The sequence below is a fragment of the Chiloscyllium plagiosum genome, chromosome 35 (genome assembly GCF_004010195.1).
Source record: "Chiloscyllium plagiosum isolate BGI_BamShark_2017 chromosome 35, ASM401019v2, whole genome shotgun sequence".
NCBI classification, from domain to species: Eukaryota; Metazoa; Chordata; class Chondrichthyes; order Orectolobiformes; family Hemiscylliidae; genus Chiloscyllium; species Chiloscyllium plagiosum.
This window is the reverse complement of record NC_057744.1, coordinates 7,257,694-7,271,426: the sequence shown is the minus strand read 5'-3', so window position 1 is coordinate 7,271,426 and position 13,733 is coordinate 7,257,694.

Sequence of the window (13,733 nt, the reverse complement as noted above, 5' to 3'; positions counted from 1 at the left end):
GTACAAAGAATACATTTGTTTAAACACAATTAGCACTGTTTATAGAGTCATTGCTGACAGCCTGTGTTCAGTGTCGGTCGGATTGGTACAGCATTTTGTGATCCACTCCCTGCAGAAGCCTGCTTTGTGAAATGAAATCCAGTTAGAAAAGCAACTAAGATTTAATCACTGCAGAAAAAAGTGTTAACTCGTCTAAAGAGTTAGCAGAAAAGTTTGTGTAACCTGTGTGATCTTGTTACCTCTGATAAGATATGTAATTTATTAAATGATGTGATAATATTGTGTCTTGACACATTTTCCTTTCTCAGGCGAAGCCAATTAACAGGAAACGGATGGCGGGAGTGCAGCCTTTTGTGTGGAATAGATGCTGAGAGATCAGCATTGCAACATACTGCGATGTTACTAAAGTTCAGTTTGCATATGAGCAGTCACAGAAGTGAAATACTCACACTTTGTGAGCTACTTGGGAGGGAATGCTATATGGGGCCACTGTTTACCTGTGGAGATGAAGTAACTCTTTAAGAACTGCAAAACAAGTAGTTTATTGGACAGGATAGTTGAGGAAAAGGGAGTAGATGGAATAATGCAAAAAATTACAATGTATGTTCAGGTTTAGTATAGGGTTTGTAAATCATTCAATTATTGAGGCTGGATTAGAGTGGTACTGGAAAAGCACAGCGAGTCAGGCAGCATCCAAGGAGCAGGGAAATCGACGTTTCGGGCAAAGGCCCTTCATCAAGAATACAGCTATTCCTCAATTCCTGATGAAGGGCTTTTGTCCGAAACGTCGATTCTCCTGCTCCTCGGATGCTGCCTGACCCGTTGTGCTTTTCCAGTACCACTCTAATCCAGACTTGGGTTTCCAGCATCTGCAGTCCTTGTTTTTACCCTTGTTTTATTGAGACCACCTTGTAATTCTGTAGGAAAAGCGTGAGCCAGAGACTGAAATGGAAGAAAAATAATCTGAACATTTCATTTCAGAAAACAATTTTAAATGGATGGTATGGGATTATAAAACTCGTGTATCAATTTTGCAGGTTTGTTACAAATGAAACATTGTTTCAACAGACTCCATAAACGGGGATATCAGCCTCAAGGAGCAAGTGAAGACGGCAGATGGTGGAAATCAAAGCAGGAGAGTCAACATTTCGGGCATTAGCCTGATGAAGGGCTCTTGCCTGAAACGTTGATTTTCCTTCTCCTCGGATGCTGCCAGACTCGCTGCTTTTCCAGCGCCACACACTCATATCAGCCTGAACTGTGACTTGTTTTTGATTAACAATAATCAGTAGGTTTTACTAAAAATAACATTTGTGATCAAAAAATAACACTCCTAGCTACAGATAGCTCTTCTACCGAGATGGCTGCGTCCTTGTGCAACTCTGCATTATAGAAAAATCGCGCTTTAGAAACAGTGCTTAAAGTGTTGGTGATGTAATCGCGTTACAAATCCAACACATTTTAAAAGTTCGCGCTTTAGAAATAGTGTCCCTAATTGTCAATTGTGTTACAGCGATTTTGTGTTAAATAAACGCACGGTATAGCAGAACGACCAGTACAGAATACAAAAAAAGTTTAATAAAAGAAAGAAATATTATACACCGGTCACAAGATATGAAAGTTGTGCCCAAGAAAATTAAACATCATACACTCCTGGTGTCATGAGTATTCATCAGCAAAGCTGCTATAAAATTCACATCACCATATAAATTGGATTAATGAAAACCAAGTTGTTAAGTGACTGGATATTTATGGTCAAGGCTACTGGTTCAACAGTTCCAAACTGTAGGTTAAAAAACATCTAATGGCATTTAGTCACTAATAAACCAATGGCCCCTGTTACTACCATATACCTAAAGCATCAAATTAAAAGGATTATTGCAAGTTGCCTCATACCCAAAATCATGATTCACAATTCATAGAATCCCTAGTGTGGAAACAAGCCATTGGGCCATCAGGTCTACACCGACCCGCCGAAGAGCATCCCATTCAGACCCACCCCCTACCCTATCTCTGCACTTTCCAAGGCTAATTCACCCAACCTGCACAACCCTGGACATTATAGACAATTTAGTATGGCCAATCCACCTGCACATCTTTGAACTGTGGGAGGAAGTCAGAGGACCCATGCAAACACTGAGAGAATGTGTAAGCTCCATACAGTCACCCGAGGGTGGGATTGAAACCAGGTCCCTGCTTGTTGTTTCTCTACTTGCTGTTTTGCAACGTAGAAGAATAAAAATAAAAGTCTCCTTTAGTTGAAATGGTCCTGAAGCAGAACCTATGCTACATGATAAATGTGATTAAGTTTACGAAAAGACAATGTGGGAGAAATTAATTTGTGCAGCATTGCTTTCAATGGGATTAAGAAAACTTGTGCTAATTGAGGAGAGCTGATGATATTAACAAAGGACGCTGCACAGGTAGCAGCTTGAAGCATGGCCTCGCTCACAGGAATGACGTAAGTCTGCATGAATGAATTATTCCCCAGTAGCCTGAAATAAAATTGGTTTGTGTTATTTGGGGAAAATTGACAAATTAAAATGTCTAGAAATATTTGAATTCCAAAATAAATCCCCAAATGGTGGTTTTCTGAAATAAAAGCTGCAGGAGGTACAGAAACCAACGTTGTGAAGAGGAAGGCTGGTAACATTTTGGGACTATTTTAAATTTAAAACAAAACTCACTCAGGGGACTTGGGTGTCACTGGCTGGCTCCCATTTACTGCCTGTTCCTAGTTGTCCTTGAGGTGGGTGACAAGCTGCCATCTTGAACCACTGCAGTCCCTAGAATGAATTTTCATGTTAGCTCTCGATTCAGCCCACTCCATGTTCACAAATTTACAGATTAATGCAATAAATTGCACCCCTCTGCTCCCATCCATTTAGCTTCCTCCGATCTGCCCAATGATTAGTTTGCTCATCATATTCTAACCACCAATCAATGAAGAGAAGTACTTTATGAAATAGCTACAGGATTCCTGATGAAGGGCTTTTGCCCGAAACGTCGATCTTCCTGCTCCTCAGATGCTGCCTGACCTGCTGTGCTTTTCCAGCACCACTCTAATCTAGACACATGGCTGCTTTTGTTGCAGAAAGCAACCGTTGGATGGTAGAACATTTTAATGAAAGACTATTTGGTACAAGTTTGTAGTTAGGTCAATTCCAGGAAGCAGCTGAGTGAAACCAAAATTCATTCAGAACCTCTGCCTGTGGACTCAATATTTTCAGGGTATCAGACACAAGCAACCTGGACTGATCATCTTCAATGAAAATAATACCAGCTTTTCTTTGAATTTATCAAAATTTTTAAAAAACTTTTAAATGTTATAACGCTACTTGCATAGTCTGTAGTTTGTTTTGCCCATTTCTCTCACTTTCTTTCGCTCTGATGTTCCAAAGAGAAGTAAATAAATCAAAAGCAAAGGTAAGGGTGTTTTTCTTTTAGTTCACATCAATGTGACAATAAAACAAATAGTTGTCTGCCACTTCAACACACCACCATGTTCCCTGGCTGACATTTCTGGCTCGGGCCTGGTGCAGTGTTCCAGTGAGGCTCAGCACAAGCTGGAGGAACAACATTTTATTTTACACTTGGGGACCCTGCGGTCTTCAGGGTTCAATTTCGAGTTCAATAACATTGAGCCTGAAGACTTCCTTTTGCCCAAGCCCATGTCCTGTCATTACATAGGTTGCTTTCAGCATAATCAACTCAATTTCACCGGCTCATAACCCCCATCATCAGCAATCTAGATGTCCTCATCCCTAGCATACTATCAATAATCCTTTTGTAAGTCTAACCATTTTCCTCTCTCTCTCTCTGGCTCCCTCTCCACCTTTCTGCTCACTCCTGCCCCCTGCTATCAAGATAAATACCACTTCTTCCAAGAAGTTCTGATGAAGGGTCACTGGACTTGAAACGTTAACTCTGCATTCTCCCCACAGGTTTTGACAGACCTTCTAAGTTTCTCCAGCATTTTGTCACTGAAACAAACAATTTTATTTCTTAAAGGGTTAATTTGTTCAAAATAAAAATCCCAGAAGTTTTTTTTCTCAGTGATCATGAACCACAATGGAGTGAACTTCCTCATTCAGCCACAGATGATGCATCTTTCTCACAGAGCCTTCCTTTCTTACTGGGACGAATCTTTGCTGTAATTAAATATCTCCTGAAAAGTCTGCCACAGCATCTTCACCATGCTATATTTTGTAACCATTTCATTTTAGCTAGTTTTACTCCATAATTTTTACTTAGGTTCAAAACAAGTTTTAGACCCACACTTCTCACCTTCAGATAGTGCATGAAATTCTATCATGATGTGGTTGCTATAACTTTGAGACTTATTTACCACGAGGCTATTGATTAACCTTGTCTCATTGCCCATTAGCAGATCTAGATTAGCCTGCTCTTTGGGTGGCTGTAGAACACAGGACTCTAATACATTGTTGCAAACATATTTCATAATTTTCCAAGAAACTTTGTCATTCTGATTTGCTCAATCTACATGTAAGTCAATGGCACCCATGATTATTGGGGCACTTTTCTTGCGTACTCCATTTATTTATTCCTGAATACTCTGTACCACTCGTCTAATTACTGTTAGGGAACCAATAAACTATTTTCACAAGTGACCTCTAACATTTGTTATTACTTCACTCCACTCAGATTATCCATCTTGCTGTTTCAAGCAGAGGCCAACTTTCACTATTGTACTAATTACATCCTTTATTTAACAGAGTTACCCTATCACCTTTTCCTAACTTCTGACTTTGCACACCTTTCATGTGATGTCTGTATTTGTTGGCCATTCCTAGCTGCCCTTGAGACGGGTTAACTACATTTCTGTTCGTCTGCATCACGTGGAAGCTGACAAGGTAGGGATGGTAAATTTGCATCATTAGTACACCAGATGGGTTTTTACAATAATTCATGATTGCTTCATTGTCACCATTATTGCAACCAGCATTCAATTCCAAATTTTTAATGAATTGAATTTAAATTAAATTCTACCAGCTGCCATGGTGGGATTTGAATCCTCATCTCTGGAACATTTTTGCCTGGGCCTCTGGTTTGCTAAGCCAGCGACATTACCTCTACGTGACTGTTCCACAATGTGATGTATATGTATTGCCCTCACCCTCCCTGCATTATCCCTGTCCTGCAACATGTCCCACTGCCAAGAACATTGGTGCAGGCTGGCATAAGGCAAGGTATAGAATCTGCACTGTCAGCCATTCAGGGAAAAATCATGATCCCTTTTCCGTTGTGAAATCTTTTTAAAGCTTAATTTCCCTACATCTATCTTCATATCTACTAGAACTCCCTGCAACCTGATTGTCCTAAAACTTCTCACCTGCCCCAGCTAGGAAAGGGTCCTGACTGCAAACAAATACAAACATTAAAATAAAAGAGTAACCAAATCAGAAATTGCTGGAATACCTACTGAGTTTCTCCAGCAACTTCTGTTTTTTGATGTTTCAGATCTCCATCATCCAAAGTTCTTCATTTCTTTGAGAGCTCACATGTTGCGCATTTGCACCTAAAGTCCTATCAGAGATTTTATGAAAAAACAACACCTTTCTTGCAATGTTATTAGACAGTCTATTTTTCAGCAAAGAAGATTGTGTCACGTAATCTAAAAGGAAACTCAGACAATAGCCTCTCCAAGCTACAAAAATAGTGTTCGGTGACAGCCAGTGTCTGCCACAATTCAGTGTTCAAGAGAAACAGTCTGTGATTCATTTCTTCACACTTCCAAAAGTTTCTCAAGAGGTGAAACTCAGTTGATGATCAGATGACTTCTGATCTGATAACAGTTTGGGAGAAGGATAAATTTGAACTGTCTGGAAAATTACTTGAGAAACCAACACAGTAACAGTTTTACTAAGAATTTTGAATTCTTCTTTGTCTGAATAAGTACTGTAAACAGAATTGAGAAGCATTACAGTAAATGTGCATAAACTGATAATACTTGCATGGAATCTGATGTTAGCAGCAAAACTAAACAACTTCATCAGAGGTCTCAGATACTAAGATCATCACCAGTAAATGTAGCATCACCACAAATCTTACATGAAAAATTAGGTCAGTTTTTCTAAACATCACAGATAATCAAACCATCTCATCATCAAATTCATTGCCAATCTGTATTAGTAACAAACTGAACTAGAATTAAGATATTGTCAATTCTTTACGATAAGGATATTTCAATACATGTGAAGAAACAGAGAGACATACATAAGATGACTTTCCAATGTACATAACAGATGATTCTGAAGTGGGAGATGGCATTCGGCAAGGTGACACTATGCACATGGACACACAAGATGGTCACTGAGCCATAAGTTGGCCACTTGACACACAAGATGGCTGCCAGACCACAATATGGAGAGAGACAGCAGAGCAAACACAGACACTGCCTGGGGCCACCAGAATGCCAGCACAATGCACTCACAACCTAGTTGATTAGTTTAAGGCAGGTGGGGGAGAGAATACACGAGTAGCATATACTGCCCGCCGAAGTTTCTGGGTCCAGACAACACCTTTGATAGAAATGCTAACAGTTTGATATGGACTCAATGCAAAGGGATAATAGCCAGGGCTATAGTAATCGTCCTTCTCAGGAAGAGCGATTAGCGCCCATTACTAGAGCAATGGACTTCTGCACTGACATTGAAACTGACTGTTGACCACTGTGGTGTTATTGTTTGTCTCTCCCCAGAGCTCCGGTATTTCCTTGTACAATAAACTCTGTTGTTGAACCCCGACTTTGACTCAGAGGCTGGTGATTTTCCCAACAACAGTTCTACTTCCTGACAAAGATGTCCTCCTTGATTACACCAAAAGGAGATGCAGAATAGAGGTCACACATATTTGGAAATCCATAGCTCTACAGGAGGTGGGACTTCAACACAGGCCTCCTAGCTGAGAAGTAAAGACACTACCACTGCACCATAAGAGTCCAGAATAGAGACCACAAGAGAGAAAACTGAATGTTTCTACTGTCTTCTGTCTGAACTTTGGGTGGTCTAAAACATGGGTGTGAAAATCAACTCTGAAATGTGGCTTTTGAGTGGTGCACACCAGATATGAGCATCTATGGCCAGACCAGCAATTATTACCCATCCCTAATTGCCCAGAGGACAGTTAAGTCCCAATCATATTGTGTGGGATTGGAGTCACATGTAGACCAGGTAAGGATGGCAGTTTCCTTCACTAAAGGACATTAGTGAACCAGATGGATTTTTCCCAACAATTGTCAATAGTTTCATGGACACCATTAAAATCCTAATTCCAGGTATTTATTGAATTCAAATTCCACTATCTGCTATGGCAGGATTTGAATGAGGGTCTCCAGACCAATGCCCAGATCTGTGAATTAATAGTCTAGCAATAATACCAGCAGGCTATTGCCTCCCCTGAGACATTAGAAGAGTTTTAAAGCACTTAATTTCCATCAAAGTGTAGCAATATGAATGCAGATACTCAGAAAAGTGAAGGGTGTACAGTCCTTACCCCTACACAGCACACATTACAGCCTGACTTCAGTTTCTCTGTAACTGTTTAGTTTAACTAAATTCAGAAAAGCTTTCTTTCTAGTTGTATACATTACATTGCAATTAAATCTAAAGACTGTAGATTAAATGTGAACAGATGCCAAAGGCAGATAGTTTCAAGAAGTGAAGTAATAAAATTAGTCTTGTCTGGCTGCTAGCTCTTAAGCCTGTGAAGTGAATTGTTGACACGAAGCACAAACCAAGAACTATGAATGTGGTAAAAACTGCATCAACATGGGATTTACTTGGACTTGAACCTCAGCTGCAGTGTGTTACATGTTACATCCTTTTGAATAACGGCCTAAAGTAGACTTTGCACTTGGAAAATAAACATGAACACCACACAGAGAAACTGCCAATTCCTTTCAAATGGACGTCTATGCTGCTAATGGCAACCTGGACAGTTTTGTGCTCCACTGCTGATGACAATTCAAGATTTCGGAAGCCTCACACTTAGTGTAATAGAGCCAGGGAAATACCTTAACATAGCACAGGAGCTGATTCCACCTGCAGCTGCAGATATGGGAAGCATTGTGCTTCAGCGAAGGCCCCAAAATTAATTCTGTTCATGTCACGAAACAGTGTCTGATCAAATTAATCATACTGCTTATGCACTCTTAGTCTTTTTTTAAATCAACCAGTTATTACACACCTCTGGAGCAGGTGGGACTTGAACCCAGACCTCTCAGTTTTGTGCATCACAAAAGGGTCTCCACATAGTTCACTTACAAAGACAATGTCCATTGCAACGAAAACTTAGACCAGGCCTGAGCATATCCAGCTATGTGCAGAAGGACATTATATTTTGTCAGTTGCTGTCTACTCGTGCAGCAGCTGGGGAGATTTTCCAGAAGTTCAACAGCGTCAGAAATTAACATCTCAATACATGAGAGGAATTTAATAAAAAATACACATTATGATGCTCAACTATCCATGGTTGCGTCAAAGTACACTTGTAAATGTACTGTTTTGCTCAAACAGCAGAACTGTAACTAAAAATTCAAAATGGTAACAAGTCAGAAAAAGCAAAATTCTCAAGCCATTATTGGTGAAACAACTCCAGAGGCCATCCCGTTACCAAGTCACCCTTTATTTACATCCGGAGAGTCTGCGACCAAAATGTCTGGGACTCTGTGGATTGCAAAATATGTGTGCAGTTTTGCTATCGTCATCCCCATGTTTGATGAATGAACCCTGTGCACGTCCAGCCATTTTGAGTGGGCATCCACAATGACCAAGAACATTGAGCCCATGAAGTCAATGTGTAACTGAGTCCAGGGTTTACCCAACCATTCCTGTGAATGTGGGGGAGCTGTTGGTGGTAATTTTTGACCTTGATGCCACTCTGGGCACTGTCCCACCAACATGGCTAAGTTTTCATCCAATCCTGACCACCTGACATTGCTTCTCACTTACACCTTCATTCTGGAAACCCTTGGATGACCCTGGTGGAGCTCAGCCAGTATCTGGGGGTGACCTTTGCTCGGGCCAATCACTCATGCTCCCCGTAACAATATGCCGTCCTGTCCTGTGATCTGGTCTCTTCAGGTCCAAAATGGTTTCAATTCTAGTTGTGATGGTCCTTTGGTTTCCCCCATCACCACCAGCTGTTTCTGTTTTGCCAGGATCGGATCTTTCTGTATCCAAAGTCTGATATTGTCAGCTGTGACTGGAAGTGTGTCCAGAAAATTTAAAACCACTACAGCCTCTTCCAGTGGTGGTACCAACGGTGGTATATCTGCCAGCAGGAGGCAGATCGATGGATCCACATTTGCTACCTGGCCTCCTGGACGGTGTTCAAATTTATAATTTTCTCAAATCTAGAATTCCTACAGTGTTGAAACAGGTCCTTCGGCCCAACAAGTCCACACTGACCTTCCAAAGAGTAACCCACCCAGACCCATTCCCCAATTATTCTACACTTCCCCCTGAATAATGCACTAACCTATACATCCTTGAAAACTTTGGGCAATTTAGCATGGCCAATTCACCTAACCTGCACATCTTTGGACTGTGGGAGGAAACCAGAGCACCCGGAGTAAACCCACACAGAATGGGGAAAATGTGCAAACTCCACACAGACAGTCGCCCAAGGCTGGAATTGAACCCGGGTCCCTGGTGCTGTGAAGCAGCATTGCTAATCACTGAACAACTGTGCCGCCCCACTGATTAATTATACACAATTAGTTTTAGAGCTCACCGCTGAAGTTGGCAAACCTGATAACATTATAAATTTACATCCATAGTGAAGCAGCATTGCTAATCACTGAACAACTGTGCCGCCCCACTGATTAATTATACACAATTAGTTTTAGAGCTCACCGCTGAAGTTGGCAAACCTGAAGAAGGGCCTGTGCCCGAAACGTCGAATCTCCTGTTCCCTGGATGCTGCCTGACCTGCTGTGCTGTTCCAGCAATAAAATTTCAAACCTGATAACATTATAAATTTACATCCATAAAGGTATTGGTGGAACTTCTTGACTCCCAATACAAATGCCAAACCTTCCTTCTCTATCTAGGCGCATTTACACTGTGCATTAGACAGAGCCCTGGATGCATATGCTATTGGGCGTTCCTCTCCATTGGGCCATCAATGAGTTAATGCTACTGCAATGTCGTTAGTGGAGGGAGCACATGTCAATACCAGATCTCACTTGGGATCACAGTGTGCTGACACCTTAGAGGTTGATAGCTGTTTCTTCACTTCCCTAAAAGCTATGGCTTGGCTACGGGACCATTTCCAAGGCTGACCCTTTCTTTAAAGAGTTGATGCAAAGGTGCTAGGACAGAGGCCAGGTTGTGTGAACTTTCAGTAATGATTCACCAACCCAAGGAAAGATCTCAGCATCAATACAGACATGGGAGCCAGTGCATCTTTATCGCCGTTACCTTATCTTCCAATGGGTGTAACCTGGTCTTGCCGACTCTGTGGCCCAAGTAGGTCACATGGGGTGCCCGGAACACACATGTTTCCCTTCCAAGGCATATCCCCACACCTGGGAGAAACGTCTAAGGACTATGCCCAAATTCTCTAAGTGCTCCTATTGGTCTTCTCTGTTATTAGCACACCATCTAGATAAATGATGACCTGTGGTAGACCTTGTAAAATGTTCTCTATCATCTGCTGGAAAAGTTGCACAGGTTGATGATACCACAAATGTCAGTCTTCTTTATTAGTACAAACCCTTATGGGTATTAATTGTAGCAAACCTTTGGGAATCCTCATCTAATACCAATTGCAAATACACATGGCTCATGTCCAGCTACATGGAGGACAACTCCCCTTCACAGCTTTGCGTACAACTCCTCTCTGCGAGGAATTGAGTATTCATCCAGCTGCAAAAAGCAGTTTACCGTTTCTTTAAAATCCCCACAAAGGCAAACCGACCCATCAAGCTTCACAATCAGTATGACCAGTGCTGCCCATTCCGCAGGTTTGATGATTCCCTTCACTTTCCACCCTTCTGATTTACTTTAGCCCATAAGGCAATTGGCACTGGGTATGCCTTGCAGAATCATGAAATTGCTTCCTGGTCAACATGCAAGTTGTCCTTGGCTCCTTTGATAGTCACGAGACCTTCCTGAAAAAAAGTCCAGGTATTGAATTAGGACTTCACTCAAGCAGCCATTTTCTAATCAAAAAATAATTTAGCCAACCTAGGTGAATCTTTCTCAAACACTGTTGCCCCATTAAGCTTGGGCCCGAGCCTGTTACCACAATCAGTGGCTACTACAATCAGTTGCTTCGCGTGAGAGACCCGAACTGAAGCTGTCCCCTTAATCTGTAACGATTATTCTCCGATATACATTTTCAGTCTTTCAGTCAAGATCTTCTGCAAACGTAAGGATTGAAGTCTAGAGCGAATTTTCTTAAAGACTGGTTCTGCAATCACTGAAATGGCCACGCTGGTGTCGACTTTCATTCAAACCAGGTGACTATTTAATCAGATGTTCACTTTGACTAGTTCTGATTTGGATGTTACTAAGAATTATCAGTTCCAACTGATGTAGGTGGATTTTCCACGGTGTTCACTCTCCTGGTTATTGGCCGATGAACTTTCTTATTCAATTTAAGGCCAGTGGGCCTCTTTTGCTGTCTTGAGTCCACACACCGGCAGAAAGTACAATGGCTGGCCAGCCCAGATTTTTGAAATTTTAACCATTTCACCGAGTCTTAGCTTTGTTTTGGGGTTTTGCTGTGGGCTGACCGAGAGTCCCTCTGTTCAAAATATGTCCTGAGTGAAGCTATGCAATTGACATTACTCAAGTGGTGTTCCCCAAGCTCAGTTCAGCTGGTGAGGGTATCCACTTGTATCAGAATAGCCTGCAACTCATGCTTCACTTGCCACATTTTCCAGTGATGAAGCCAGTTGTAGTGTCTCTCTGAGATCCAGTTGGGATTCAGCTAGTAGGTACTTTTGCATGGTCACATCATTAATCCCACATATTAAACAGTCTCTTAACATCTCATTAACGGTTAAACTATAGTCACTTGTCTCTACCAATCATCTTAACCTAATCAAAAATCCCATTTTTGGATTCTTCTGGTTCTTGAATAAAACTGATAGTATCTCAGAAATAGGAGGCTTGGAATCGTAGTATTCCTTAACTCTTGAAAGGTGTTGGTATCTGGTGCCTCAGGGAAATCCACGCTCCTAATAACAAAAGGTCTGCCGGTCACAAGCTCAGGAGAATTAGTCATTGCTTTTCATTTGCCCCGTCATTTGACTGAAAGAATATCGCATTCTTTCTACTCAATAGGCCCAGTCATTGATGGAGGGATCGAACGAGTCAAGTTTCACAAATAATGGCACAATGACAAAAATACTTACTTCAACTTAAAGATGACTGTTGCGAGCAAATTTCTTCAGGAGCATGCTTTTCTCTCATCACTGAAATAACTCAAGTGATTGATATCCCGTCACCAAGTCACCCTTTATTTACATGTGGAAGAATCCTTGACACTGATCCAGCTTCCTCAGAGCCGGAATGGGACTATTTGGCACCGCCTTTTTGGCGCAGTTCATTTGGCCCTAAACTGTTTTGGTGCTCGTTACGTTGGCGCTGAGCTGTTTTGGTGCCAATTCAGAACACAACAAAAAAAGTCTTGTTTGGTTAAAGAGAGGATGACTAACGACCCGATGTAATTTTCTCAACTAGTAAGAGTTGACAGTTGAGAAAATTACATTGGGTCATTAGTCATCCTCTCTTCTTTAACCAAACAAGACTTTTTTTTTGTATTCTGAATTGGCGCCAAAACAGCTCAGCACCAAACCAGTTTAGCGCCAAAATGGTGGGGCTAAATGATTGGTGCCAAAAGGGCGGTGCCAAAATGTACCCAACCCCTCAGAACCAGCTCTCAGAGTGAACAGGATGTCTGACACTCTGGTTCTTTTTTTTTTACACTGATCCAGTTCCCTCAGAGGCAACTCTCAGAGGGAACAGAACCTCTGATCATCCTGTTTATTTTTTTTGTGTGGTGGTAGCTGTCTGTGAAGCTGAGCACAGCTTCAAATTAACAGAAAGAAACCCAGAAAACAAACAATCACAATAAATAATAAAGAAAAATAAAAAAATCAAAATAAAGTCTATCTGAAACAAGGGGAAGACACTCTCCTCCTCAGTAGAAAACCCCAACAGCAGTAATAAGACACACAGACTATGTGGTCCAGGCAATTCAGAGGTCAGTCTCCTCTCCTCCTTAACACACAAAAATACCGAGTCCATCACACATTGATCCAGCTCTCTCAGAGCTAGCTCTCAGAGTGAACAGGATGTCTGACCCTCTGGTTCTTTTTTTGTCTGGCTGAACTAAAGCCACAGAGGCCAGTATCCCATCACCAAGTCCCCCTTTACTTATACGTAGAGTGTCCTTGTCACTGATCCAGCTCCCTCAGAGCCAGCTCTCAGAGTGAACAGAACCTCTGACACTATTGTTAAATTTTTTTTCAGAGTGAACAGAACCCCTGACAGTCAGATTTTGTTTTCTTTTTTTTTCGTTTTTTTCCTTTTTTTTAGCACAGCTCTCAGAGTGAACAGGATATCTGACACTCTGGTTCTTATCTGTCAGCCTGGGCTCTCTGATTGGGGCTGTTAATCTGGTCCAGTCAGAGAACTCATATTCGATGAGGTCCATCTGGCTAACCTCATTACAATCACTGCAACTAGCACCTGAAC